This window comes from Heterocephalus glaber, unplaced genomic scaffold, assembly GCF_053883595.1.
Source record: "Heterocephalus glaber isolate CG9 unplaced genomic scaffold, H.glaber_assembly_v1.0 deba00001553, whole genome shotgun sequence".
Taxonomy (NCBI): Eukaryota; Metazoa; Chordata; class Mammalia; order Rodentia; family Bathyergidae; genus Heterocephalus; species Heterocephalus glaber.
The window spans coordinates 10,486,600-10,513,809 of NW_028258344.1; the positions used below are offsets into that span (position 1 = coordinate 10,486,600).

At 37.4% G+C, this 27,210-nt stretch overlaps 1 protein-coding gene across 1 annotated transcript in view; it reads left to right on the forward strand.

Annotated features, from left to right (window-relative positions):
- The window catches only part of Dnajc5b (DnaJ heat shock protein family (Hsp40) member C5 beta), a 338,000-nt gene that overhangs the window by 146,554 nt on the left and 164,236 nt on the right, over window positions 1-27,210 (forward strand). The window lies entirely within an intron of this gene.

Sequence of the window (27,210 nt, forward strand, 5' to 3'; positions counted from 1 at the left end):
ATGCATTTTGCATTATGATATGATTGAGAGCTTATCGAGCCAACACCAGAATGTTATAAAAAGTCTCCCAAGGGCTATGTATTCAAGGATTAGTTGACAACCTGTGGTGCTATTGAAAAGTAGTAGAGCTTTTAGGAAGTGGAGCTTAGTGGAAGCAAGTTAGGTTGCTGGAGATGTGCCCTGGAAGGAGATTTGGGGATACAGGCTCCTTACTCCTTCTTTCTCTTTGTCTCAGTCACACAAGGCAAACAGGCTTCTGCCACCACGTACTTCTGCCATGATGTACTGCATCACCACAGGCTCAAAAACAATGAGGCAAAGCAACCATGGACTGAAACCTCTAAAACCATAAGACAAAGTAAACCTTTCTTCCTTTCTTTTTCTTAGGAACTGTGACACAGTGACAGAGGGCTGACTACATGTCTCATAATACAAGATTTGTACCATTCTCTTTTATTGTCATTTATGTTCTGCCTTATGTTACAGTATTTTGAGTTGTTATCTTATATGACCTTTTAAGGTTTCTCAGTCAGTGACACAAACATGCATCTTGGTATCACTCTTATTACCTGGCATGGTGCCTTGCAAATACTTGTTGAGTTGAATTGAACTAAAATCTAGTGAATGCAAGGTGTTATAGAAAATTTTAGCTCTGACATAAATTGCATTACAAGGCAAATATGAAATTATTAGTTCAAAAATGAAAGAAGAAATGTGTTAGTCTGAGGTTCATTTGCCAGCTATAGCTTTAACTAAATATTAACAAAGACAGGCATTATAAATAATGCATCCATTGTGTTCAAACTTAATAAACATATAATAATTGAGTTGAACCAATGTATAAAATGATTCCTGAGCTGCAGTCAACAATATTGGAAGTAAAATTAAAAATAAAGCCAAGAATGTAATAAACTAAATAGTGATACATTTTGTTAGACGTTTTTATCATCATGTCACTGTTGTCAGATCTAGTCACTGTGGACCTATTATATAGGGCTACTGATAATCTAATTCTATTGCAATACAATAAGAAAGAACAAATACAGTATTATTAATGGCACACAGACCCCCTGTTGAAGGCAACTGAATCATTTTTATGGATAGAACCTTGAGACGTCTTGAGACCTCATAAGATATACCTTTCAGATGGTTTGAAATTGTCTGAGCAAGGAAAAAAGACAAAGGGAAATATTTTTGCAATTGGTGGGGTTGGGCAGAAGGAAGAGAGAGGAAAAAAGAGAACAAGGGAGATGAGCATACCATGTTTGATGGAATACTATGAACTGTGCCTGGTGACTCCTCCATGACTCCCTGCACATTCAGAAAATTTTACCAAAAAAAGCACAAAAACCTTTAAGTGATTGGATTTCTTGTGAAAATCAGTGAAATGACCAAAATTCTGCATCAGAATTTTTGTGGAGAATAAAATAGAGATAGTAAACCCTGAAATGGGGGGCTGAGTAAGAGGGAATCTGGAGGCTTTAAGTGGGTGATGGTGCCCAGAAATTCTGAGGACTTCCTCACTCTTTGAAAAGAAAAATTTCCCTAACAGAAATAGGCTCTGTGATAAAATCATCATTACAGCAATTTTATTGGTCACAGGTTTATCATTTATTTTATAAATATATATATATTATACATTATATATATTGTGTAATGATATGTATCATGAATATAAAACTTTATTAAAAAATCTTTTAAAAAACCATGCTAGAGGCAGAAGAATGTAGCACTGCTGAGCATTGGCAATAGACTCTGGAGCCAGATGCCTGTATGTGATTCTCCACTGTTTATTAGCTGTGTGATCTTGGTAAGTCACTTGACACTCTATGTCTTAGCTTTGTACTTGAAAAAAATGGAGATAATGAAAATTCCTAGCTGTGAGTAAAGAGTTTGTTTAACCCTCTGAGAGGTCTGAACATACTCATACAGCTATTCTTTCCTGGAAACCTAGAAAAAGTTGAAATGTTAACTATGTTACTAGCATATATTAATGGTAAAAATGAATCTGGATTTGTAAATTGCATCTGGACTGAGGGGAAAGAATGGTGAACTATAAATATGTTGTGGGACTGTCATGCTTGGGGCTTCCATGAATATGAACCATGTAACTAAGTTTTTTCCTTATGAGATCCTTGTAACTATGCCTACAAATGCCCTTCTTATGTATATGCCTTGTCTATAGTAATTTTTAAAATTCAAAATGCATGAATAGGAAAGGAAAAACAATCCTAAAGGAGATACTAACATATGATCCAGCAATCACATACCTTGGTATTTACCCAAATGAATTGAAACATTATGTCCAAACAAAAACTACACATGAATGTTTATAGCACCTTTATTCCTAATGGCCCAAACTGGAAAACAACCTAGGTGTACCTCAATAGGTGGGTGGGTAAACTTTGGTATATCCAGACAATGGAATATTATTTGTCACTAAAAAGAACTGTGTACTGGGCAGGGTGGTGTATGGCTGTAGTCTGAGCAATTCAAGAGGCCATGATTGAAAGTTCAAGGCCAGCCTATGTGCTATAACCCCATCTCAAAAATGAACTAAAAAATAACATAAAGGAAGAACAATGAGCTATTAAGCATATGAAGTGACAATAAACGCAGGTCACTAAATGAAAGAAGCTAATATGAAAAAGATTATATCCTCTGTGAATTCAACTACATGACATTCTGGAAAAGGTAAAACTATGGAGATAGTAAAAAGATCAGTGAATCCTGAATAGTGGGTGGTATTTGAGTGGGCAAAATAGCTAGGGCACAGGAAACTTTTAGGACAGTGAAACTATTCTATATGATCATATAATGATGTGTACGTATCATTATATATTTTTCAAAATTTAATAATTATATCTCAGAAATTATAAGTGACAGTAGAATGTATACCACAAAGAGTGTAAACATGGACTTTAGTTAATAATAATATACAGTATTAATACTGTTTCATCAAGTGTAACAAATGTACCACACGACTATAAGATATAAATAACAGGAGAAACCATGTACCCAGAGAAGGATAAGGAGCATGTGAGAATTCTCTGTACTTTCCACTCACTTTTTCTGAAACCTGAAACTGCTCTAAAATATAAAGTCTGTTAAGTAAAGATAAAAGTCCTATAGGAGAGATAGGCTCTGGAGGAGAATGAGACATCTGGCTAAACCAGGGTAAATCCCACACTTAACGCATGCAGATGTCATTTCCCTGAACTTACTGGACTGTTCCAAGAACTTCCATTGAAGGGCAGTGTCTGAAACTGCCCGGCTACTGAGCTGTCCTCTTGTCCTGTATTCTTCTAAATTGGCCGGTGGTGTACCATCACTTTCTGAGTCTAGGTGATACACTTTCATAGCATTGTTGTAACAATTAAATGAGTTAGTATAGGCAAAGCACTCAGAGCTTGGGAGATATAAGCGTTATAACATAATTGTTATAATTGTTGTAGGAGTTGTTGTAATTTACATCTCAAAAATAATGAGAGACATAGGGTGACTATAGATAGTGACATGTACTGTACATTTCTAAAAGCTAAAAGAAAGGATTTTGAATGTTTTCAACACAAAGAAATAACAAATATTTGAAGAAGTAGATACGTTTTCCCTGATTTGAACATTACACAATGTATACATGTATCAAAGCCTAACATGGACAGAGAAAAAAAATGGTGGAGTGGTAAGTGCCAGCAACTCTGCTTCTTCAGGATAAAGTGCCTAGAGTCTGGAAAACAAAAGCTTGGAGAGGAACTGAAATGAGTGGAACTATGAGGGAACTGACAGGGAGAAGAAAATAGGAGTAAGTGATACAGGAGAAACAGCTCAAAGATGCAGACCAGAGACCATATACCACTGTGCGGGGTGGCTGTGTGACAGCTGGAGGGAGGGCAGTGAAATCAACAACTTTTCTGCTCATGGAGAAATGGAGATCTGACCTGGACTGGGAGAATCCTATGCAGTTGGAGCCAGCAATGAGAACATGAGCCCCAGTGATCCACCCAGAGTCAATGGTTAGTAAGTGACAGAGGGGTGGCACCCCAGAACACGCAGTCTCACAGAGCAGAAAGGGCCAGGCAGGTGTTGCCATTTTATCTAAGAAAGGACTCGGGGCTTGAACTTCAGTCCAGAGCAGTCCCACAGCCACTCCACTGCCAATTTTCCAGAGTGGAACAAAGGAAGGGCAGTCCAGTCAAGGTAGACTGGCGCAGTTGGACAGCAGACTGGGGGAAATTCTGCTGAGGTAGGGGCTGGGCCCACCCAGACTCCCCTCAGGCAGTGGCAGCAGCAGAGACAGTGAGGCAGACTTGTTTCCACCATTAATAGACCTCTAGATCCAACACTGTTCTGGGAACAGAATGCCCTTGGCCTTCCAGTCAGCACTTGGTCTTCCAAAGACAGCACTGCCTGGAGTTCTGCTCCTTAATGTGAGCCTCAAGAAAGGAGCCACAAATCCAATACAGTTGAATTTTTTTTCACTATTCTTTACTTGACTGTATTAGTCTCTCATTTTTTATTCTCATCGTACATTTTAAAATTTTTTATTTCTAATTTTTCCTCTTCTATACATTACTCCCGAAACTTTTATCCCATTATTTTACACCATTCTGTTTTATACACAGAGTGTGTCTGTGTATCTGTGTTTTGCTTACACTTACTTGTCTTTTTGGTTTGTTTGTTTTGTTATCTTCCCAATATAGTTTTTAGAGAGTAAGGAAAATATCCCCTGTTCATTTATACCCCCTCCTACTTTTACCCATATCTCCTTGCCTGACCTCTTTCCCATTTTTCTCATTCTGTTTTTCTCCACTCTCCACCTTTTCAATTGACTCTCTTAAAGTTGTTTCCTAATATTTATATCAAGCACACAACTTTTTCCCATCCCCATCTCTCATTACTAATTTTCTACATAGTCTTCCCTGTTATCCCTTTCTAAATATATAACAGCATATCCTTAACATCAATAGGACCCTTTACCCCTCTCCTATTTCCCCCTTTCCATACCAGAGCAAAGGACTTAGAAAAAAACCTGGGCTTCAGATGGTTGATCTATAAAACTACTATTGAATGTTGTTTTTTTTATCAGTAAGAGAGACATAGCCAGTGCATTTGGTGCACATTAACAGTGGGCTAAGGCTTGGGTTGTTATAATGTTTGCACTATTGCACTATAGCTGTGGATTTCTTCTCTAGACCAAAGGGAGAGCCAAAACAGGGTCTTATGGTATGTAATTTCTCAATAGCCCTGACAGATTTCACTGTAACAGATTAGCCTGTTAATACTATAGTTGAATTGATTCCATAGGAATAATCCTGATTCAGAGGACAACTGAGTGCCAGTGAATTTATCTCCCAAACCTACCATTACCCCCAGGGAGAGGGACAGCAAGTGTTCTTCACCCAAAATCACAGGCTCAATTAGACTTTGTAAGAATGTCTGCAACCTGGCAGAAAGAGACCCGGAGTCTGAATTAACCCCACTATTGCAGTGGAGTGACCGTAGGAGTAATTGAGGGGTGATCACTCAGATTCTCTGGCAAAGAAGTGACTTGGGAATCACATATGCAGTGGCTCACTGGGATATCTAGTAAGTGTTACCAATGGACATTTTACTGGTTTAAGTTTTTGTATGTTTCTTGAGTAATTTAGTAACCTGGGGTTACCTACTTTTATGGTTTCATATATATATATTAAGCTGTCACACTTGTAGAATGTGCCTTTCATTGGCTCTGATTTAATAGGCATCTAGCTTCTCTCTCGCATCAAGAGAATAGACAAATGGAGGGAAGAGTAACTGCAACAACTATCATACAGGAATAATGTAAGATTGAAAATGTGGATGCTGTTATAAAGTGAAGCAATTCTCGTGACAAAACATAGGCACAGAGATGACATCATTTAAAGTAAACAACATAAATAGCAAATAATAGAACTGGATACGCAAAGCTGAAAATAACTCATGGGGAGGCGTCACCCTACTAAAAAGCTCCATATAACCACATACTTGTCTCACTTCTCGTGTTCCCAACTGATAATAACCCCTCAAAAAGGGCAGAGAAAAAAGAGGGGGACTCATGTAATTTTTAAAAATATACATATATGTATATGTATATGAACAAATAAATACACCTACAAGTAGAAACATAGGGAAGCAAGGAAACAGAAGATTTCTGACCCCACCCTCCCCAACTCTCCAAGGGGCCACAAAGGGAGAAGAAAACAAATGCCATCCATGAATAGTTCTTAGAAGGGATGAAGAAAATAGATGAGTTCAAAGAGGAAATAAACCAAAATTTACAACAGTGACACTCAGTATCCCTATGGGGAATTTCAGGGAAATAGGTAAAAAACTGGACAAGCTAATCAGTACAGTTCAAAATGTATATGACAGATTCAACAAGGATACAGAATCCTCTAAAAGATGTCAGATGGACATACCCGAAATAAAAAAAATTATTGAACTCATACACTCTAGGAATGACCAGTGTGAAGACAGAGTATTTGATATTGAGGACAAAGTACTGAATTATGAATAAAGAGCTCAAAAATACTAAAAAGAAAATAAGAGAACAAGAGAAGACTATCCAGAAGCTACTAAATAACAACAAAAAATGAATTTAAAGCTAATTAGAGTTAGAGAAAATCTAGAAGACTGCACATATGGATTCACCAACATGTTTACAGAAATTATCAATTAAATTTTCCCAAAGATAAGAAAAGATTTCAAAGTACAAATAAGGGATACTTACAGAACACCAAACAATTATGATGAAAGGAGTTCATGGAGGCATATCTTCATTAAATTTGCATATATACAGCCAAAAAAAATTTTATAGGCAGCCAGAGATAAACAAAAAATTACATATAAAGGTAAACCATTAGAATCACAGCAGCCTTCTCAGCACAAACCCTCAAAACAAGAAGAGCTTGGAGGGAAGTATTTTAAGCCCTAAGAACAAATAACTTCAAATTGAGACTAACTTACCCCGCAAAGGTATCTTTCAAAATAGATGGTGAAATAAGGTATTTCCATGAAAAGGACCAGCTCAGAAGACTCATGAGTAGTAAACCACCTCTAAAAAAAAATACTCCAGAATATTCTTGACAGAAACATAAGATTAGATACACCTAAAAACACAGAGAAAACTAGTGAGGTCAGTGGATAAACATCAATAAAAAACAAACAGGAAAAGAAAAAACAAATGATATACCAAGAGATAAAGAAGACAAGGATAGTAAATAACCAACATATCTCAGTAGTATCTATCAATGTTAATGGCCTCAACTCTCTAATCAAAAGACACAGATGGGCAGACTGGATCAAAAAACAGAATCCAATAATTTGCTACATTCAAGAATCCTACCTAATCAAAAAAGATACTCATAGACTTAATATTAAAGGATGGAAAACAATGTTTCATGCATTAGGACCCTGAAAACAAGCAAGGGTGGCAATTCTAATATCAGACATGGTAAACTTCAAGTTAAGATAGATTAGAAGGAAAAAGGTCACTACATACTAGTCAAAGGAACAATCAAACAAGAAGAGATAATATTGTAAACATATATGCACCAAATACTGGTGCACCTGCCTTCATAAAACACTCCTGAAATTGCAAGATTAAATAAACATTAACACAATCATAGCAAAGGACTTTAACACCCACTTTTTCAAAGAGACAGATCAACTAAACAAAAAGCTAATAAAGAAATTTCAGAGCTGAACCACACCCTTGAACATATGGACTTAATAGATATGTGCAGAGTATTCCACCCATCTACAACAGAATATACATTCTTTTCAGCAACACATGGCACTAGTCCACAAAGCCTGCTTAAGTAAATATAAAAGTATTGAAATTACCCCATGCATACTATCCAACCACTGCAATGAAAATAAAAATCAATGACAGAAGAAAATTTGGAAAAAGCAAAAGCTCCTAGAAAATTAACAACATACTCTTTAAAAAAATAATTTTATTAGTACATTTTAGGTGTACAATATGACATTCATCATTAGAGATTTGTACCTTTCTTATTTTTTCTACATTCCCCTGCACTCCCTTTAACCCCTCCACCCCTCTCTATTTACAAAGACTGTTTCTATTTTTTCATTTTCTCATATTAATTCCATTCCCTTCTTTACTTTCCCCTACCCCTCTCACTTTCCCTTCCCCTTTGCACCTTTTCTTCCTATTTCACATTATCTATTACACATTTTGACCCTTACTTACACTTTCAGTTTCTCACACCAGAGAAACTGTTCAGAAACATGTATGTCCTACTTATTTCCCTTAAGAGTATGGCCTCAATGTACATCCATTTAGCTATAAATGTCTCTAGTTTCTCATTCTTTTTTTTGTAAATCCTTTTATTGGTACATTTTAGGTGTACAATATAAGGACATTCATTAGTGGAAATATGCACCTTTACATACTCTCTTGGTTCTTATGTTTTGCCTCTTCCCCTACCCTCCCTTCAGCCCCTCCATCCCGCCCTATTTACAAAGACTTTGTTTCCTTTTTTCATTTTCTCATATTCCATTCTCTTCTTTCCTTTCCCCTACCCCTCCCACTTCCCCTTCCCCTTTGCCCCTTTTCTTCCTATTTCACATTATCTATTATAATTATCAGTCCTTATTTACACTTTCAGCTTCTCACACTAGAGAAACTATTTGGTATTTAAACATGTGTGTCCTATTTGTTTTACTTAAGAGTATTGCCTCAATGTGCATCCATTTAGCAATCAATGTCTCTAATTTCTCATTTTTGATGGCTGAGTAGTACTCCATTTTATTTTTTAAAAACCCCACATTTTCTTTATCCAGTCTCCAGCTGATGGGCATTTGGGCTGCTTTAGTTTTAGTTATTACAAACTGTGAGGCTATGAACATGGGTGCATATACATCACTGTGGTATGATTCTTTTAATTCTTTGGGGAAGATTCCCAGCAGTGGAATAGCGGGGTCAAATGGGACTTCCAGTCCTAGTTCTTTGAGGTATCTCCATACTGATTTCCATAGTTCTTGCACCAGTCTACACTCCCACCATCAGTGGAGCAGGGTTCCTCTTTCCCCACATCCCCGCCAGCATTTGTTATTGATTGATTTCATGATAGCAGCCATTCTTTCTGGAGTGAGGTGGAATCTCAGCATTGTTTCCGTTTGCATCTCTCAAATGACCAATGATGTTGAACATTTTTTCATATGTTTATTTGCTATTTCTACTTCTTTGTCTGAGAAATGTCTGTTCATTTCAGATGCCCATTTTTGGATTGGGTCTTTAAATTTGGGAGGTCTGATCTATTTAAGTTCTTTATAGATTTGAGATAGTAGACCTTTGTCGGAGGGACCACTGGTGAAAATTTTTTCTCACATTGTGGGTTGTCTCTTCACGCTGCTGGTGCTTTCTCTTGCTGTGCAGAAACTTATTGGTATGAAGAGATCCCACTTGTTGATTGTTTGTGGTAGTTCATAGGCAACTGAGGTTTTGTTCATAAAATCTTTTCCTACACTAATGTCATCAAGAGTTCTACGTAACCTCTGTTCCAGCTGGTTCCGGATTTCTGTTTTAATATTTGGATCTTTAATCCATTTAGATTTGAGTTTAGTGCATGGTGAGAGATATAGGTCTAGTTGTAGTCTTTGGCAAATTGAAACCCAATTTCTCCAGCACTATTTATTAAAGAGGCTTTCTCTCCTCCAGTGAGAGTGTTTGGCTCCTTTTTCAAAGATGAGGTGGCTGAGTGTGTCTGGAGTTGTTTCTGCATCTTCTAATCTGTTCCACTAGTCCTTGGGTCTGTTTCTTTGCCAGTACCATGCTGTTTTTATCACAGTAACTTTGTAGTATAGTTTCAAGTTGGGGGTTGTGATACCCTCTGCCATGTCTCTGTTGCCTAGAATTGCTTTTGCTATTCTAGGTCTCTTCTTGTTGCAAATGAATTTTTGGATTGTTTTCCCAAGATCCGTGAAGTATGCTGCTGGGATTTCAATTGGGATTGCATTGAATCTATATAGCAATTTTGGAAGTATGGCCATTTTCACTATGTTGATCCTTCCTACCCAGTAGCAAGGGATTTCTTTCCATTTTTCTGATATCATCTTCAATCTCTTTTTTCAAAGTGCTGTAGTTTTCAGAGAAGAGGTCTTTGATTTCTTTCATTAGTTTGATTCCTAGGTATCTCAGTTTTTTGGATACTATTTTGCAAGGAATTGTTTGTCCTATTTCTGTCTCAGTGAGTCTGTTGTTCATGTAGAGGAAAGCTATTGATTTTTGTGTGTTGACCTTGTATCCAGCTACTTTACTGAATTTGGTTATTAAGTCTAGAAGACTTTTGGTGGAGCTCTTGGGGTCTTCTATATAGAGTATCATGTCATCTGCAAATAATGACAATTTGACTTCTTCATTTCCTATCTTTATTCCTTTTATTTCTTTCTGTTGTGTAATTGCTGTGGCTAATGTTTCCAAAACTATATTGAACAAGAATGGTGATAGTGGACATCCTTGTCTTGTTCCTGATTTTAGTGTGAAGGATTTCAGTTTTTGACCATTTAGTACATTACTGGCTGTTGTTTTTTCATAGATGGCTTTTATCAGATTGAAGTAGAGACTGTCTATTCTGATTTTTTGTAGGGTTTTTATCATAAATGCATGTAGGATTTTGTCAAATGCTTTTTCTGCATCTATTGGGATGATCATGTGGTTTTGTCCTTCGCTCTATTGATAAAGTATATTACATTGATTGATTTGTGTATGTTGAACCATCCCTGCATCCCTGGGAAGAATCCCACTTGGTCAGGGTGTATGATCTTCTTGATGATCTTCTGCATTCTTTTTGCCAGTATCTCATTAAACATCTTTGCGTCTATGTTCTTTAGTGAGATTGACCTTTAGTTTTCTTTTTCAGTTGGATCTTTCTCTGCTTTGGGGATCAAGGTGATGCTTCCTTCCAGGAATGAATTTGGGAGTATTGCTTCCCTTTCAATTTCATTGAACAGTTTAAAGAGTAGTGACAGTAGTTCCTCTCTAAATGTCTTGTAGAATTCAGCAGTGAAGCCATCAGGACCCAGGCTTTTCTTGGCTGGTAAGTTTTTAATTACATTTTCAATTTCATTGGTTGATATTGGGTTGTTTAGAATTTTTAGGTCTTCTTCATTCAACTTTGGTAATTCATATGTATCTAGGAATCTGTCCATTTCTTCTGTGTTTTCCATCTTATTGGTCTATTGGTTCTCAAAGTAGGTATTAATGATCCACTGGATTTCTGTTGGGTCTGTGGTAATTTACCCTTTTCATTTCTAATTGCATGGATTTGGGGCTTTTCTTTCCTTTTTCTGATAAGGTTGCCTAAGGGTTTGTCAATGTGGTTGATTCTTTTGAAGAACCAACTCTTCGCTTCATTGATTTTTTGTATCATTCTCTTAGTCTCCATTGAATTGATTTCTGCCCTGATCTTTATAATTTCCTCCTTTCTATGGGCTTTGGGTTTGTCCCCCTCTTCTTTTTCTAGAAGCTTGAGGTTCAGCATCGGGTTGTGTAATCGGGCTCGCTCTGTTTTCCTAATATGAGTATTCACTGCTATGAATTTCCCTCATAAGTCTGCTTTCATTGTGTCCCATAGGTTCCAATATGTTGTATTGTCATTGTCATTTAATTGAAGGAACTCTCTGATTTCTTCTTTAATTTCCTCAGTGACTCATTGGTTATTCAGAAGTAGGTTGTTCAATTTCCATGTGTTTATGAAATTATTGTGGTTTCTTTTGCTATTGATATCCAATTTCATCACCGTATTGTCTGATAATATACAAGGGATAACTTCAATTTCTTTGCACTTAGTTAAACATGTTCTGTGAGTGAGTATGTGGTCTGTTTTGGAGAGTGACCTGTCTGCAGCTGAAAAGAATGTGTGTTCTGATTTTGTGAGGTGAAACACTCTGTAAACCTCTGTTAAGTTCATTTGTTCAAGACTTTGTTTCAATTCTACTATTTCATTGCCTGTTTTTTGTCTAGTTGACCTATCTATATGTGACAATGGGGTATTGAAGTCCCACACTACTAGTGTTTTAGTGCTTGTATGTTTTTTCATGTCTGTTAGTATTTGTTTTGTATAGTTGGATACACTAGTGTTTGGTGCATAGATATTTATGATTGTCATCTCTTCCTCTTGGATTTTTCCCTCTACAAGGATGTAGTGTCCTTCTTTGTCTCTCTTAATCAGAGTGGGTTTGAAATCCACTTGGTCTGCAAAGAGAATAGCTACTCCTGCTTTTTGGGGGGTTCCCATCGCAAGGAGTATTGTTTTCCACCTTTTAACTTTCAGTCTATGAGTTTCTTTTTGATTTAAGTGTGTTTCTTGTATCCAGCATATTGTTGGGTCTTGCTTCTTGACCCATTCTGCCAGTCTTTTTCTTTTTATTGGTCAATTGAGACCATTAACATTGATGATTAAAACTGATACGTATTGAGTTATCATTGTCACGTCTTTTTCTTTTTGTTTGATTCTCCCTCTTTGCTTTTAATTTCTTGTCATGCCCAGTGGATTCATTCTGCTTTGCTTCCTGTGATCCTCATTGTCTTTTTCTAGGATTTTATCTAAAATTTTTTGGATTGCTAGTTTGGTATTCATGAAGTTCCTAAGGTGCTCTTTGTCATCAAAGTATCTTATTTCTCCATCAGTTTTGAAAGATAGTTTTGTAGGGTACATCAATCTGGTTTGGAGGTTGTTTTCCTTTAGGGCTTGAAATACATCACTCTAATTTCTTCTTGCCTTGAGTGTTTGTGTTGTGAAGTCTCTTGTGATTCTGATGAGCTTTCCTTTGTATGTGATTTGTTTCTTTTCTCTAACTGCTTGTAGGATTTTGTTCTTCTGTTGGGTTTCTGGAATCTTAACAATTACATGCCTATGTGTAGATTTTTTTTTTGATCAACACTAGTTGGAGTCCTATATGCCTCACTTATCTGTATGTGAAGTATGTGAAGTTCTTTTCCCCTGCTGGGAAGTTTTCTGCCATCACTTTTGTGAACAGTTTTTTTATGTCATCTGCACTCTCTCCTGTTTCTTTTTGACTCCAATCAGTTTTATGTTATTCTTCTTTGCATTGTCTAATAGCTGCTGGATTGATTTCTCCTGGTCCTTTACAATTTTAAAGCAATTTTACTTTTTCTGGTCACTAATTGCAATCTTATCTGCTATATCTGAAATTCTGTCTTCACATTGGCTCATTCTGCTGCATAGACTTTCAATGGAGTTTTTAATCTCCTGGAAATCTCTTTGCATCTGTTTTATGGATTCAATTTGTTTAGTATGTTGGGATTCCATTACGTTCCTCAGCTCCTCTATTTTTTCATCTGTTTCTTCTCTAGATTTATTAATCATGTCTTGGACTATGGGCACAATCTCTGCTGTTATGTGAGAAATTATTTCTGATTTTATTTTTCACAGATCCTCTTTTGTTGCCAGTTCAGGGAGTCTAGGCCTTTGAGTATCAGAGTATTCCATCTCCTTTCCCTTTGAGGTTGTTGTAAGTGATCTGGAAATCTGGTTCTGAGGCTTGTTTATGTGTCTTCTCCTTTTGGGGGGTGAGGGGGTTTGCTGCTGGCGCCCACATGGCTCATCTCCTCTGAGCTGGGATCTGTGGCACTCCTACCCAGAAGCCTCCTCCATGCTGGGAGCTGTGGCACACCTATTTGGAAGCCTCCTCTGGGCTGGGCCCCATGGCATGCCTACCCAGAAGCCTTCTCTGGGCTGGGAGCTGTGGCACAGAGCTGTGGCACACTGACCTGGAAGCCTCCTCTGGGATGGGAGCTGTGGCATGCCTACCCAGAATCCTCCTCCATGCTGGGAGCTGCAGCACCCCTATCCAGAAGCCTCCTCTGGTCTGGAAGCCATGGCACACTGACCTAGAAGCCTCCTCTGCATTGGGAGCTGTGGCATGCCTACCTGGAAGCCTCTTCCATGCTGGGAGCTGTGGCATGCCTATCTGGAAGCTTCCTCTAGGCTGGGAGCTGTGGCATGCCTCTAGTTTCTCATTCTTTATGGCTGAGTGGTACTCCATTTTATAAAAAAAACCACCACATTTTCTTTATCTAGTCTCCAGTTGATGAGCAACAGGGCTGTTTCCAAATTTTAACTGTTACAAACTGTGCCACTATAAACATGGGTGCACTTATATCACTGTGGTATGATTCTTTTAATTTTTAGGGGGAGATACATAGCAGAGGACTAGCTGGGTCAAATGAGACCTCTAGCCCTAGCTCTTTGAGGTATCTCCATACTGATTTGCATAGTGGTTGCACCAGTCTACACTCCCACCAACAGTGGAGAAAGGTTCCCTTTTCCCCACAGCCCACCAGCATTTGTTATTGGTTGATTTCTTGATAGTAGTCATTCTTTCTGGGATGAGATAGAATCTCAGCATTGTTTTCATTTGCATCTCTTGAATGACCAGTGATGCTGAACATTTTTTCATATATTTATTTGCTATTTGACTCTACAACTCAACAAAATCTTTGTGATACTTTGAAAGCAGTTCTGAGAGGACAATTCGTTTCGATTAATTCTCCTATTAGGAAAACAGAGCAAGCCCAAATAAATAACCTAATGAGAAATCATATATTTTAGAAATAATAACAAATCAGCCCAAAACAGAAACAAAGGAGAGAAATTATAAAGATGAAATCAGAGATTTATGAAATTGAGACAAAATAACTATAAAACAAATCAACTGAGCTGGTTCTTTGAGAGAATAAGTAAAATAGACAGGCCCTTAGCAAGACTCACCAAGAGAGAGAAAAGACTCACATAAATGCAATTAGAAATGACAAAGGTGAAATTACAGCAGACACTGTCAAAATCTAGAAGATAGTAACTACTTTGAAAAATTATATTTAACAAATGAACAAATTTTGAAGAAACAGACAGATTCCTATACACATACAAACTATCAAAGCTAACATAAGATATAAAATACTTAACAATCCAATAACAATGAAATTGACTCAATCATAAAGAATCTACCAACAAAACAAAGAGCCTAGGATGTGATGGATTCACAGCTGAATTCTACAAAACTTTTAAGGATTATTGCATCACCAATACTCCCTAAGTGGTTCAAAGAAATTGAAAGGGATGGAGTGCTCCCAAATTTATTTATGGAACCCAGTATCACCCTGAACCCCAAACCAGGTAAAGACCCACCTAAAAAAGAGAACTATAGGCTAGTCTTTTTAATGAATATAGATGCAAAAATCATCAACAAGACTTTAGCAAATAGAATGCAGCATATTAGCAAAAAGTTGATATACCATGATTAAGTAGATTTCATCCCAGAGAACCAAGGATGGTTCAATATATGTAAGTTTATAAATGTAATACATCACATAAACAGGAGCAAGGTAAAAAAAAAAAACCCACATGATCATAGCAATAGATACAGAAAAGGCTTTCAACAAAATCCAACACTCCTTTATGATAAAAAACCCTGAAGAAAACAGGTATAGAAGGACCATATGTGAATATGATATAAGCTCTTTATGACATGCTGATTGACAGCATCATACTAAATGGGAAAAAACTGAAAACATTTTCCCTAAAATTAGGAACAAGACAAGAATGTTCACTATCACCTGTGCTATTCAGCATAATATTTGAAACATTAGCCAGAGCAATTAGGCAAGAAAAAGATATAAAAGGGATACATATATGAAAGGATGAACTCAAATTATCATAATTTGTAGATGACATGATACTTTACATGGAATACCCAAAGAACTCCATCAAGAAACTCTTAGAATTAATAACTAATTTTAGCAAAGTAGCAGGATACAAGATCAACACACAATAATAATTAGCATTTGTGTATACCAACAATGAATGGGATGAGAAGGAAATTAGAAAAACAATACCATTCATATTTTCTTAAAGAAAAATAAAATACTTAGGAATTAACCTAGCCAAAGAAGTTTTCTACAAGGAAAACTACAGTACTCTGAAGGAGATTGAAGAAGACATCAGAAAATGGAAAGATGTCCCTTGCTCCTGGATAGGCAGAACCAATATTATCAAAATGGTCATACTTCCCAAACTGCTATACAGATTCAATACAGTCCCAACCAAAATACCAACAGCATACTTTATATATCTAGAGAAAAAAATCCTAAAATTCATAAGTAACAAGAAGAGACCCCAAGTAGCTAAAGTATTTTTGAGCAATAAAAGCAAAGCAGGCAGCATAGCAATACCAGACTTCAATCTATAACACAAAGCAATAGTGATAAAAATGACATGGTACTGGAACAAAGACAGACACATGGATCAATCAAACAGAACTGAGGATACAGGAACCTCCCCAGACATAGTCAAATATTTGATCTTTGACAAAGTGTCCAAAAGCATATGTTGGAAGAAAAAGAGCCTATTCAACAAGTGGTGCTGGGATAACTGGTTATTTGTAGAAGAATAAAACTGGACCTTTATCTCTCACCATATACTAAATTAAGTCAAAATAAATCAAATATTTAAATATTAAAACAGAAACATTAAACCTCCTGGAAGAAAAAATAGATAAAACATTTGAAAACATAGGAGTAGGAAAGGATTTCCTAGACAGAACCTTAATCACACAGGAAATAGTAGCAAGAATCAAAAAATGGGATTACATCAGACTAAAACTCTTCTGGACAGCAAAAGATTCAATCAGTAAAGAGACAATCTATAGAATGAAAAAAATTTTTTCGAGCTACTCATCAGATGAGCATTAATATCTAAAATATATAAAGAACCCAAAAAGCCTTCCAAAATTAAAGACCCAGTCAAGAAATGGGCTATAGAAATGAACTCAAACTTCATAGAGGAAGAAATACAAATACATGAAAAAATGTTCAATATCTCTGACCATTAAAAAAATGCAAACTAAAACAACACTAAGGTACCATCTTACCCTGGAAAGAATGTAATCATTAGGAAATCAAACAATAACAAATGGCAGTGTGGTTGTGGTGAAAAAAGTACTCTCTTGCATTGTTGGTGGGAATGCAAATTAGTACAACCATTATGGAAATCAGTATGAAGATTTCTCAAAGGACTGAAATTAGAATTTCCATATGACCCAGCTATCCTCCTGCTAAGTATCTTCCCCAAAGAGCTCAAGTCATCAAATTACAGTGATACTTGCATACCAGTGTTTATAGCAGCATGATTCATAATAGCTAAATCCTGGAAGCAGCATGTATACCCATCAAGAGATGACTGGATAAACAAAATGTGGAATTTATATGTAATGGAATACTACTTAGAATATAGTATGACAAAGAATGACAAATTTGTGGCATTTGCAGGAAAATTGTTGCACCTAGAAAACATAATGTTGAGTGAACTAACTGAACACAGAACCTTGAATATCATATTTTATCCCTCATTTGAATGAGGCAAAGTACAAAGAAAGAAAATGAAAAAAGATGGATGGAAAGGGACAAGAGGACAGATTTCCCACAATAGGGACATGGTCCAAGGAAACAAGGAGAGGGGGAAGGGGAAAGGGAAGCAGAAGTGAGAATAAAGATATGCCATGTACCAGAACCTAAAAACCCTAATCAATGTAAATGCTGTAAACCATAGAATAAGCTAAGACAAACAGTATCAACAGGCATGAAAAGGTTGATTGGGGAATCAGAGGAGGAGGAGGGAGGGGGAGGGAAGAGGAATGGAATTAAAAAATAACCAAGGTTAATATGTACATGTCACCACCCCCCAAGATGATTTTAAACTGCATGAATTATAAACACATACTAATAAAATAAAATAAACAAGAAAAAACCTAACATGGTGCTCCATAGCTATGTACAATTTTATGTGTCAACTGAAAATAAGGATTATATTAAAAATTATGGGTGATATGCCATCTTCAATGTCAAATATATGTATTGCCTTGCCCATGATATGGTAGTCCTCAGGCAACTTCCCAAATTCCATTGTTGGAAACGTTTAAGTGATTATACCATGAAACCCAAGTTAGTATTGTGTATTTTAAAAGTCCAGTCTACCATCTGCACAGTTGAGCTCCTCTCAAAGTAAACAAACTAATCCCTGACCTTTTCCACTGAATTTATCTGCCTGAAATATAAACTTTTCTTGCCATTGTACCTAAGGAGCTAGTGTAATACTTTACATATATTCATTCATCTATTTACATTCTTCAATTGATGTCCCAAGTACTAAGATAATAGTTGTTGTTTTTTAAATCTCACTTAAAAACATGACCCTGTTTGGCCCATGCTTGAACACATTCTGTGTGCCACAGCAGATTCTTCTGGCTTCACCCACCCCCTGGACCCTCTGTCTCCAGCAACTTGTTGGTCTCACATTCTACTGCTTGATGCCAATGTCCAGTCTTCAGCAATTTCCACTGCTTCCTCACGGCTGAAACACCATATCATGGGTTAGATGAATCTGGCTTCACATATTGATGGGATCTGGAGACATCACAGAAGTTTAGAGGAGTTAAACCTCTTGGGGAAAGCTGATGAATAGAGATGGCAGTTAAATTTCATCTCCATCCTTCCATACAATGGAGTCTTCTGAGGTGGTGAGATCCAGCACAGTGTGTCTGGAGATGGCTCCCTATTGAAGAAGCCTTCTCAGTTGTTTCCTAAATGGGTGACATCATTTCATGTTTGATTCTCATTCTTCCAACATTACTTCTCTTGCCTGTCACTTTTGCTGCCCTGGCATTTTACCTCCTAGTGAGACATGAACCATTAAATTGTGCTGCAGGTTCTGCTTTCTAGGGAACCTGAGCTAAGCCTTGCTCATAGATCCATGGCCCTAATAATCTCAGTCACCAACCCCTCTGCTTATTGTACTAAGTGTCCCTACCTTGTCACTTTCTCTCAATACACATCCCATTTCCTCTGGCTTACTCCACAACTCCCCTGATTGTGTCTCTGTTTTGTCTCCACAAACTCACACCCACTTTGGTTTATCCTAGTGCTCTGATTATCTTGCATTTGCTTTTTTGTCTCCATTCTTCTACCACCTTACAGATACAACATTTTTCTTTTTCATTGGGGAATTACTTTTCTCTTATCCTTACCTGACATGGTTCAGGTGGGACTGAGCCTCTTTCCTCCAGCACTGAGGTCTTAACCAACAAGTGCCTTCCATATGGCCAGGCCTAATCATTGGTTTGGAGAAGGCATATGACTGAATCAGTCCAAATGCCTAGTCTCAAAGTCTGTTAGAACTACTAAGAAAAAGCAACACTTTCTCTTCTTAGAGAAAGGAAGAGATCTTGGACATAAAGTCTGCCAGAGGACAAGGCCAGGCCCTAGGGAGAGAGAAAGAGTCTGGCTTTAATGGGGAGGCTTGAACCACTGAATTCATTCACACCTGAAATTTTTTACCCTCACACCTTTCCATTTTCTGCATGAATAAATTGTACTTTTGTTTTTCATCTTTGCAACAGAAAATGTGTATACTAATATTCTTTCTCCCTCTCCCTCTTCCCCTCTCTTGAGCATTAATAGTAATATAAAAGCTTGGCAGCCAATGGGTCTCTAGAGCCTTGTGATCTACCTTTGTCATTGGACGAGGTTCCTGAGTCATTTGGTGGAGCCAGGCTTGAGAGTACAGGCTCAGGATTACTGGCCTAAGGGCAGACACTCACTACCTGCTGCCTAAGTAGCCACTGCATAGCACTGGCTGTCCTGCTACAATTGCCTCTTCCTTTCTTCTCTTGACCTGTGTTTCTGTTTGAGTGCCTTACTGACAATCTGATCAAATTTCTCAAACTCTTCATACTTCAGGGAAACTTTATGGCTATTTGGGCACACAGTTCTTAAGTAGAATACAGCAGGTGGAATTTCTGGCATCCTACCAGCCTGGAGAGACAAAAGCAGGCTCATGCTGTGGGATATGGGGGAGCAGGCTCTCAGAGGGACTTTCCAGTCTAACTACCCTGCACCTCCCAAGGTTGGCTCTGCTTATTCAACTTGACTCATGTTTCTGTCTCTCCTTACTCTCCTCCCAGTGCACTTTACTTTCACATGTTGGCTCCACACAAGCTCATACTGCCCTAGGTTATGTTTCTTTGGCCTCCTATGAACCTTCAGACCTTCCCCCTTCCTCTAAGTTGCCCCTAAAAGAAAACAGATTTTATCTGTTCTGTTCCAACCTGATACACGGGACCTGCACACTAGTGAAATTTAATTACAGTCCTGTGTCACTTACCCACACATGATGTTCTGATAACTATAGTTATATGATTTTGTCATTGTGTGACTGTCACAGAGTGCACTTACACAGACCTTGACAGTCTAGGTCAATCACTTGATATATGAGGCCTCTTGATGTAACTAAGAAGCATGGAAGCATGAGCTATATGAGGCTGCTTCCTGCATACATACATGATATTTTAAAGGAAACTTCCTTTTTTTTTGGTACCAGGCATCAAACTTAGGACCTTGTGCTTGCAAGGCAGGCGCCGGAACCACTGAGCTAAATCCCCGGAACCACTGAGCTAAATCCCCGGCCCTAAAGGAAACTTCTATTTATAAATAGAAGGAATGCAGTCTAAAATAATGATAAAAGTATAATGTAGTAAAAGCCAGAAACATTCATTTATTAGCATTATCAAGTATTATTTACTGTACATTATTGTGTGTACTTTCAATTTACATGATTGACAGTGCAGTAGGTTTATCCCCATCACCACAAACACTTGAGTAATGAGCAGTGATGTCACAATGGCTATATTTTTCAGCTTCATTATAAATACATAGAACCAGTCATACACTCAGCCCATTGTTGAATGAAATGTTGTTATGTAGAGTTGTGAGTGGCATTCTGTGTGTGACTATACTGTGAAATAAAGCAGTTTGCTCTGATGCAAACTCGGGGTATCTCAGTGTGCCCAGGACAACCTGAAGACTCTTTCTCTCTCCTGCCAGGCATTCAGTAGAGCTCTCGAGTTAATGCTTATCCTACTGTGTTCTCAGAGATGTGTCCTCATGCAGTGAGCAAATGTGCATTTATTGGGCAAGGTCTGAGAACATATAGGAGTATCCTGCTTCTGTGCTAAGTGAATTGCTGATGGGTAAGACCCAGAAATATAGACTGAAAAATATTCCCCTCCATGCAATGGAGCAATTTTCTCTGACATGTTAACCCCTTTAGTCCAGCGCAATCTTTAGACACTTGCATTTTGTCTCTCATAGCAGTCATACCTCTAGTCTAGAGAACAGAAACAAGTGGACAGCCATAAAATATATTGAGCGCAATCTATATCCAAGAGTCTGGCTAGGAGCTAGGATTTAAACAATAAAACATTAAATTAAAATATCATTACAGATTTTGAACTGTGCTTTGAACAAAATGAGTAAGAAGTAAAGACAGAGTATTATGGGAGTGTGGCTATTTAGCAAAGGCATTTCCAGAAGGCAATATGAGGAGGTGCAAAAAGAATTGAAGGCCGTGATCATGCAAGCAATTGAAGGAAGAATGTTATACCCAGAAGGAACAGGATGTGCAAACACCCTGAAGTATGTATACTATAAAGACAAAAAGAAAATCTATGAAGCTGAAAGGTAGAGAGCAGGGGAAGGATACAAGTCTTGAGACACAGTCATCATAGGATACAGGGCCTTCAAGATCTTGGATATAAATCTATGTGAAAAATGAAGCCATGAAGTGAGAGAATAATGCAGACTAACTGAAAGGTCATCCTTACTTCAAAGTGTATGGAGAGTGGGTTGTAGAAGCAGAAGTGGAAGAAGGGGAACAGTAAGTGGGCTGCACCCTGTGTGGTGTAGCGATGGGGAGGAACAGCAGGTTGCTCAAGCCACCTGGAGGTTGAATCAATATGACTTCCTAATGGATTGCATGAGATAAGTAAGGAGAGGAAGTAAGTATGACTCTTAGTTTCTAGTTTGAGAAATTGGTCCATGGTGGCATCATTAATTAAGGCAGAGAAGTCTGAGAGAATATGTTTGTGAGAGTGAGTGGGAATCCACTCAGTTTTGGAATTAAGTTTCAGATATTTGGGACAGAACCAAATGGTGACATCCATTGGAAAGCTGGAATATGTACTTGGAACATGGGGGTGGTGGGTCCTGATCTGGAGTCAGGGGTGTGGGAATTGTCAGCATAAGGATGCAGTTAAAGCCTTGGGAATGGATGAAGACCCAGGAGTGTGTGGTAGAAAAAGGGGAGGACAGAAGGCTCTTTGCCCAGTTCATGTGCAAAAGATACAGTTCTCTTCTTCCCTATCACATGAGAGCTTGATAGGGCAAGTGGTCCAGCTTTGGTCATCCTCTCAGAAAGCCTAGTCCTCATGCTCCTGTCTTCTGCTTTGTTCTGATGAGTTTCCTTCCCTCACCCACAAGGTCAACAAATGATCTCTGTGTTAACATAAAAGAAAGAAACCACAAACAACACTAGCATCACCACGCATCCAAGCAACTAAACCAACAAACAGGACAGCATGAGCTCTCAGAAAAGAAATTGTCCTGCTGGCCAGGTCACAGAGAAGAATGTGCTGTCCCTCTACTGGCCTTTGGGATGAATCATGCTTCAGTCTGCTCTGCTTTAGCTTGACAGATTGCCAGTGTGTGTACAGATTGCATGGAAGGCAGAAATAAGAGGATACAGCTGGTTCTGGGCCAACCATGACCACTCCTGAATGAGCATATGCTTCACTGAAAATGGGTCATGAAACCAGTGTGCACCTGTGAAGACATCATCTATTTTTTGGTGTAGTCTGTTAGCCTCAAAGATTCCCATTGTGTAATTATCTGCTTTTTTATGTTAAACTGTCAGGTCAGGATCTTCTCTAACCTTGCAAATACTCCCTACTCCTGGCACTTTCACCTCTTACCTGCTTCTACTAATATCTCCCTGGAGAAGCAAGAAGCAATTCCTGTATCAAAAAGCAAACAGGAAGTGTCCTCATTATGGCTGCAGGTTACCCACAACACTGAGGTTTCCTTTCAGTGTTTTGCACCTCTGTTTCTGTTCACTTTTGCCCTGCCCCTTTCCTTCCGGTGTTACATCAGCCCACTTCTCTGGCCTTTCTTTGCAGTACTTAAATTCATTTTTTTTTCATCTTCCCACTATTTTTTCCTGAACAGACATTGCTATGCTGCTCAGACAGGTAGTCTGATTCACGTCTTTGTCCCCATGATTTGTTCATGCATCTGCTCCTGGCTCCCTATCAGGTTACAGACCTGCTGTGCAACCCAAATCTGTAAGTTCTGCATGCTCTTTGCTCCCTCATCCCCAGCTTCCTGCATATCTGTATGCTGAGCCACCACCCCCACAGTTCCTCTGCTGACGCAGAATGCGTACATGCAAAACTGCTTTGTTTCACAACTGCTTTTTGTTTCACAACTGGATTCTGTGGTCATATCTTCTTAATAATATATTTTGTGACATTCTGTATGTCTCAAAATTATTTCCTATCTGGACCCCCATCCCCAAAAGAGGGTCTGTCACCCTGTGGCTAACATTTATGTATCACTGCTCCTAAGTAGGATTGCTTTTGATTCTTAAACATGTTTCTTTTTCCTGTCCTGGGAAAATCTACTTCGTGTTAGCTCATTGCTAAGAGCTATTCAGGAGACTTGCATCCAGCCAGCACATGAAAAGAGTAAGGGAAGGATGAGGAATGAACAACTGATCAGGCTTTATTGATGTTTAGTATTGTCCATCTCATCAGTGGAATTAATGAAACTATTTAAAGAAAGAATGCTCAGTTGTCATTAATAATGTATTTTGGGTTTTCTGGGTGCATATACTTCACACACATTTCCTCTCTCTTAAAAAGTTAGGCATGACATGTGACTTATTTTGGACAAAGAAATATGAGCAGAATTGATACATGTTACCTCTGAGTGGAAACTAAGAGTGATGGTTTATATTGAATACTTCCTTTTTTCTGCCAAGTCTTGCACCATCCAGTAGAAGCCACACATGTAATTTAAACTTTTTAGTAGTCACATTTAAGAAGCTAAGAATAAGGTAAAAATTAATTTTGACAATATTTATAATTTAACCTAGTATATCAAATATATGTTGGAGTATATATCTAATATATAACATTATATATCCAATATATTTTTAAAACCCAACCAGTTATCCATCAATTGTTTGTGAGTCTTTTTCAATCTTAAGTCTTTGAAATCTGTAGTTATCTTATAAGTACATCTCAAATCAGACTGGCTACATTTCAAGGACTCAGTAGCTTGATAGAGCTAGTAACTATAGTCATCCCTGGATATTCAAAGGTAGTTGGTTCCAGGACTTTCAGCAGATACTAAAATCCTCTGATAATTAAATCCCTTATATAAAATGGTGCAATTTTTGGATATAATTGATGCCCATCCATTCTCCCATATATTTTAATTAATTTCTAGACTACTTATGATACCTAACACAATATAAATTCTGTATAAGTACATGTTATACTCCATTACTTTTTAAATTATATTCTTTTATTGTTGTTATTTCTAAATATTTTTGATCCCTAGTTGGTTGAACCTACAGATTCAGAATATGCAGATTCATGAATATACAGGGCTCATGCATCAGACTGGGGAGTGCAGGCCTCAACATCATGGAAATACAGACAGAGCCTACCTCCACCTATGCCCCTAGAGAGGGTGACACAAAGCAAAGACCACACTGGTGAGAGTGGGAAGTAGGCCTTTACTGTGGTCAGTCATTGACTTTGGGGTTATCTGTTGCTGTAGAATAACTTAACTAATTGAGAAATTATATAAGGTAAAATATGTGTGGTATATGTTGGGCAACTATAATCTGAAAATCTTAAACCTAAAGTTCAATTTGGAGTACTTCAGATTTCAGATTTTTGGATTAGGGATGTTTAACTAGTAAAATACATGAAAATATTTCAAAATCCAAAACCTCCAACATCTGAAACATTTCTGATCCCAATCATATTGGATAAAGGATACTTGACCTGTATTAGTTTAGGGCTCAAGAAACAGGCAGCAAGAAAATTCTTAGCAACTAGAAGAAACTAGTAAATGTACTTTATGTAGTGACAAAACATTTCGTAAATCCCCTTTTTTGAAAATTGTCAGAATGTATTTATTGTTTTAAGAAAAGGAATTGAACAACAAAATATTAGTAGTATGTGTTGCTGTTGGCTGAATTTGTTGAGGTACTACAAGAGAAAAATTAGCTTAGAAAAAGTTGATTTTTTGAAAGTAAAAATAAGAGAAAAATCAGGAAAGAGAAAATGACAGAGTAGTGATCAGCAGCAAAATTCAGCTTCTCTGAGATCTGGAATCTAGACACCAGGAAAATAACAACTTGGTGAAGATTAAAAAAAGAAGAAGAAGAAGTCGATCACTGGGAATCAGGGAGGAACTGATAGGAAAATTAGAAGCTACAGAGAAGTTGAGGAAATGGATCGCAATTCAAGGGAAAAGAACATAGCACCAGACTCCTGGGAAAGAGAGACTGCCTCCACAGACACAAAATTCTTTTGTCTCACTTTTCTCTCCTTCTATCTTGCATTGCTTAACTTTTCAAATTTTTCTTCTTTCATTCTCCCATTCCCAACCCCTATATCTTTACTATTATTGAGTTTTATTAATCTTTAGATAGTTAACTATATATTATTACTATTTAACTCTTTCTATAGTTAGTAAAGTTATAGTTGTCACATTTAGTCAATTACTGTATGTCAATATTTGGTTTGTCTTGGCATTTATACCATAATTACAGATATCTTTTCTATGGTTAGAGTGATACATTATTGGTCCTTATAATATGTCAATATGCAGTTTGTCTTGGATGATATTATTGTTGGTGATTTACTTGCTATTGCTAAGTTGCATACTTGTTGTTATTAATAGGTTTTCTCTTTATGTCAATATCCAGATTACCTTTACATCATTAACAATACTGTGGTCCATTTCTGGAGAACTAGATTTTGGGCCAATTACACTGGATCCTCCCCTCTCAAATTAACAGACATGATTGGATATTGAGACAGAGCCAAAAGACTATACTTAGCCATACCTAGAGTGCATCACTGAAAAGCAGACACTAACTAAAGAGATCTCCATACAACTGACAAAGTTTTTCCACTATAACCTCCTACAAACCTCTGTGCAAAAGAAAATAAAACAAACAGAAACAATACAAACAGGAGAAGACAAGGCAACAAAATGCCTCCCCAAACTTCCAACTTTCCCAAAGCCAATCCGTGGGGCCTAAAGGGGAAGGAAAGAAAAAGCCACACAGCTGAGTTATTAAAAAAAAACCCAAAAAACAGAAGATTAAAAAACAGATCAATAAAGTGCTTGGCAGGCTTAAAGAAGATATAATTAAACTGATAATAGATGTAATAAAATGATCAGGGAGCTTTACAGAAGACACTAATAAAAAGCTATCTGAGCCAAACAAAATGATATAAAACATGAATGACCAGTTTATCAAAGAATTAGAGTCTGGGGAAAGTTTCCAAACAGAAATCCAGGAGAATAAAAGTTCTATTGAAAATATGGGCAGCAGAAATGACCAGTATTAGGACAGACTGCCAGAATTAGAAGATAGGGCTCCTGTCAGAGAGCAAATATTTAGAGATTAAAAAAAAACAGCAAGAGAACATGAAAAGTATATCCATTAGCTGCTAGATGAAGAAAAAAGGACTTATCTAAGATTAATTGAAATAAGTGAAAAATCAGAAGACAGCACATATGGCATAAAAAAAAACTGTTTACAGAAATAATAACAAAAAACTTTCCAAATATAAGGAAACAAATAAACATTTAGATAAGTGAGGAATATAGAACCCTAAATAGCCATGATCAAAAAATAACTCTCCCTGACACATCATGGTCAAAATCTCAGAAGTCCAACACAGGCACAGAATTTTAAGCAACAAATCACTTATGAAGAAAAGTCCATTAAATTACAATAAACTTCTCAACACAAACTTTAAAGGTCAGGAGAGTGTTTCAAGCTGTAAAAGATAAAAACTTCCAATCCAGATAGATATAGCTTGCAAAACTATCTTTCAAAACTGATGGAGAAATGAGGTATTTCTATGACAAAGAACACTTCAAGAAATTCATGACCACCAAATCAACATTACAAAATATCTCAAGGATATCCCAGAAAGAGAGAATGAAACCAACAATACATCCAACAGAATGAATAAACCAGGCAGATGAAGAGTTAAACAGAA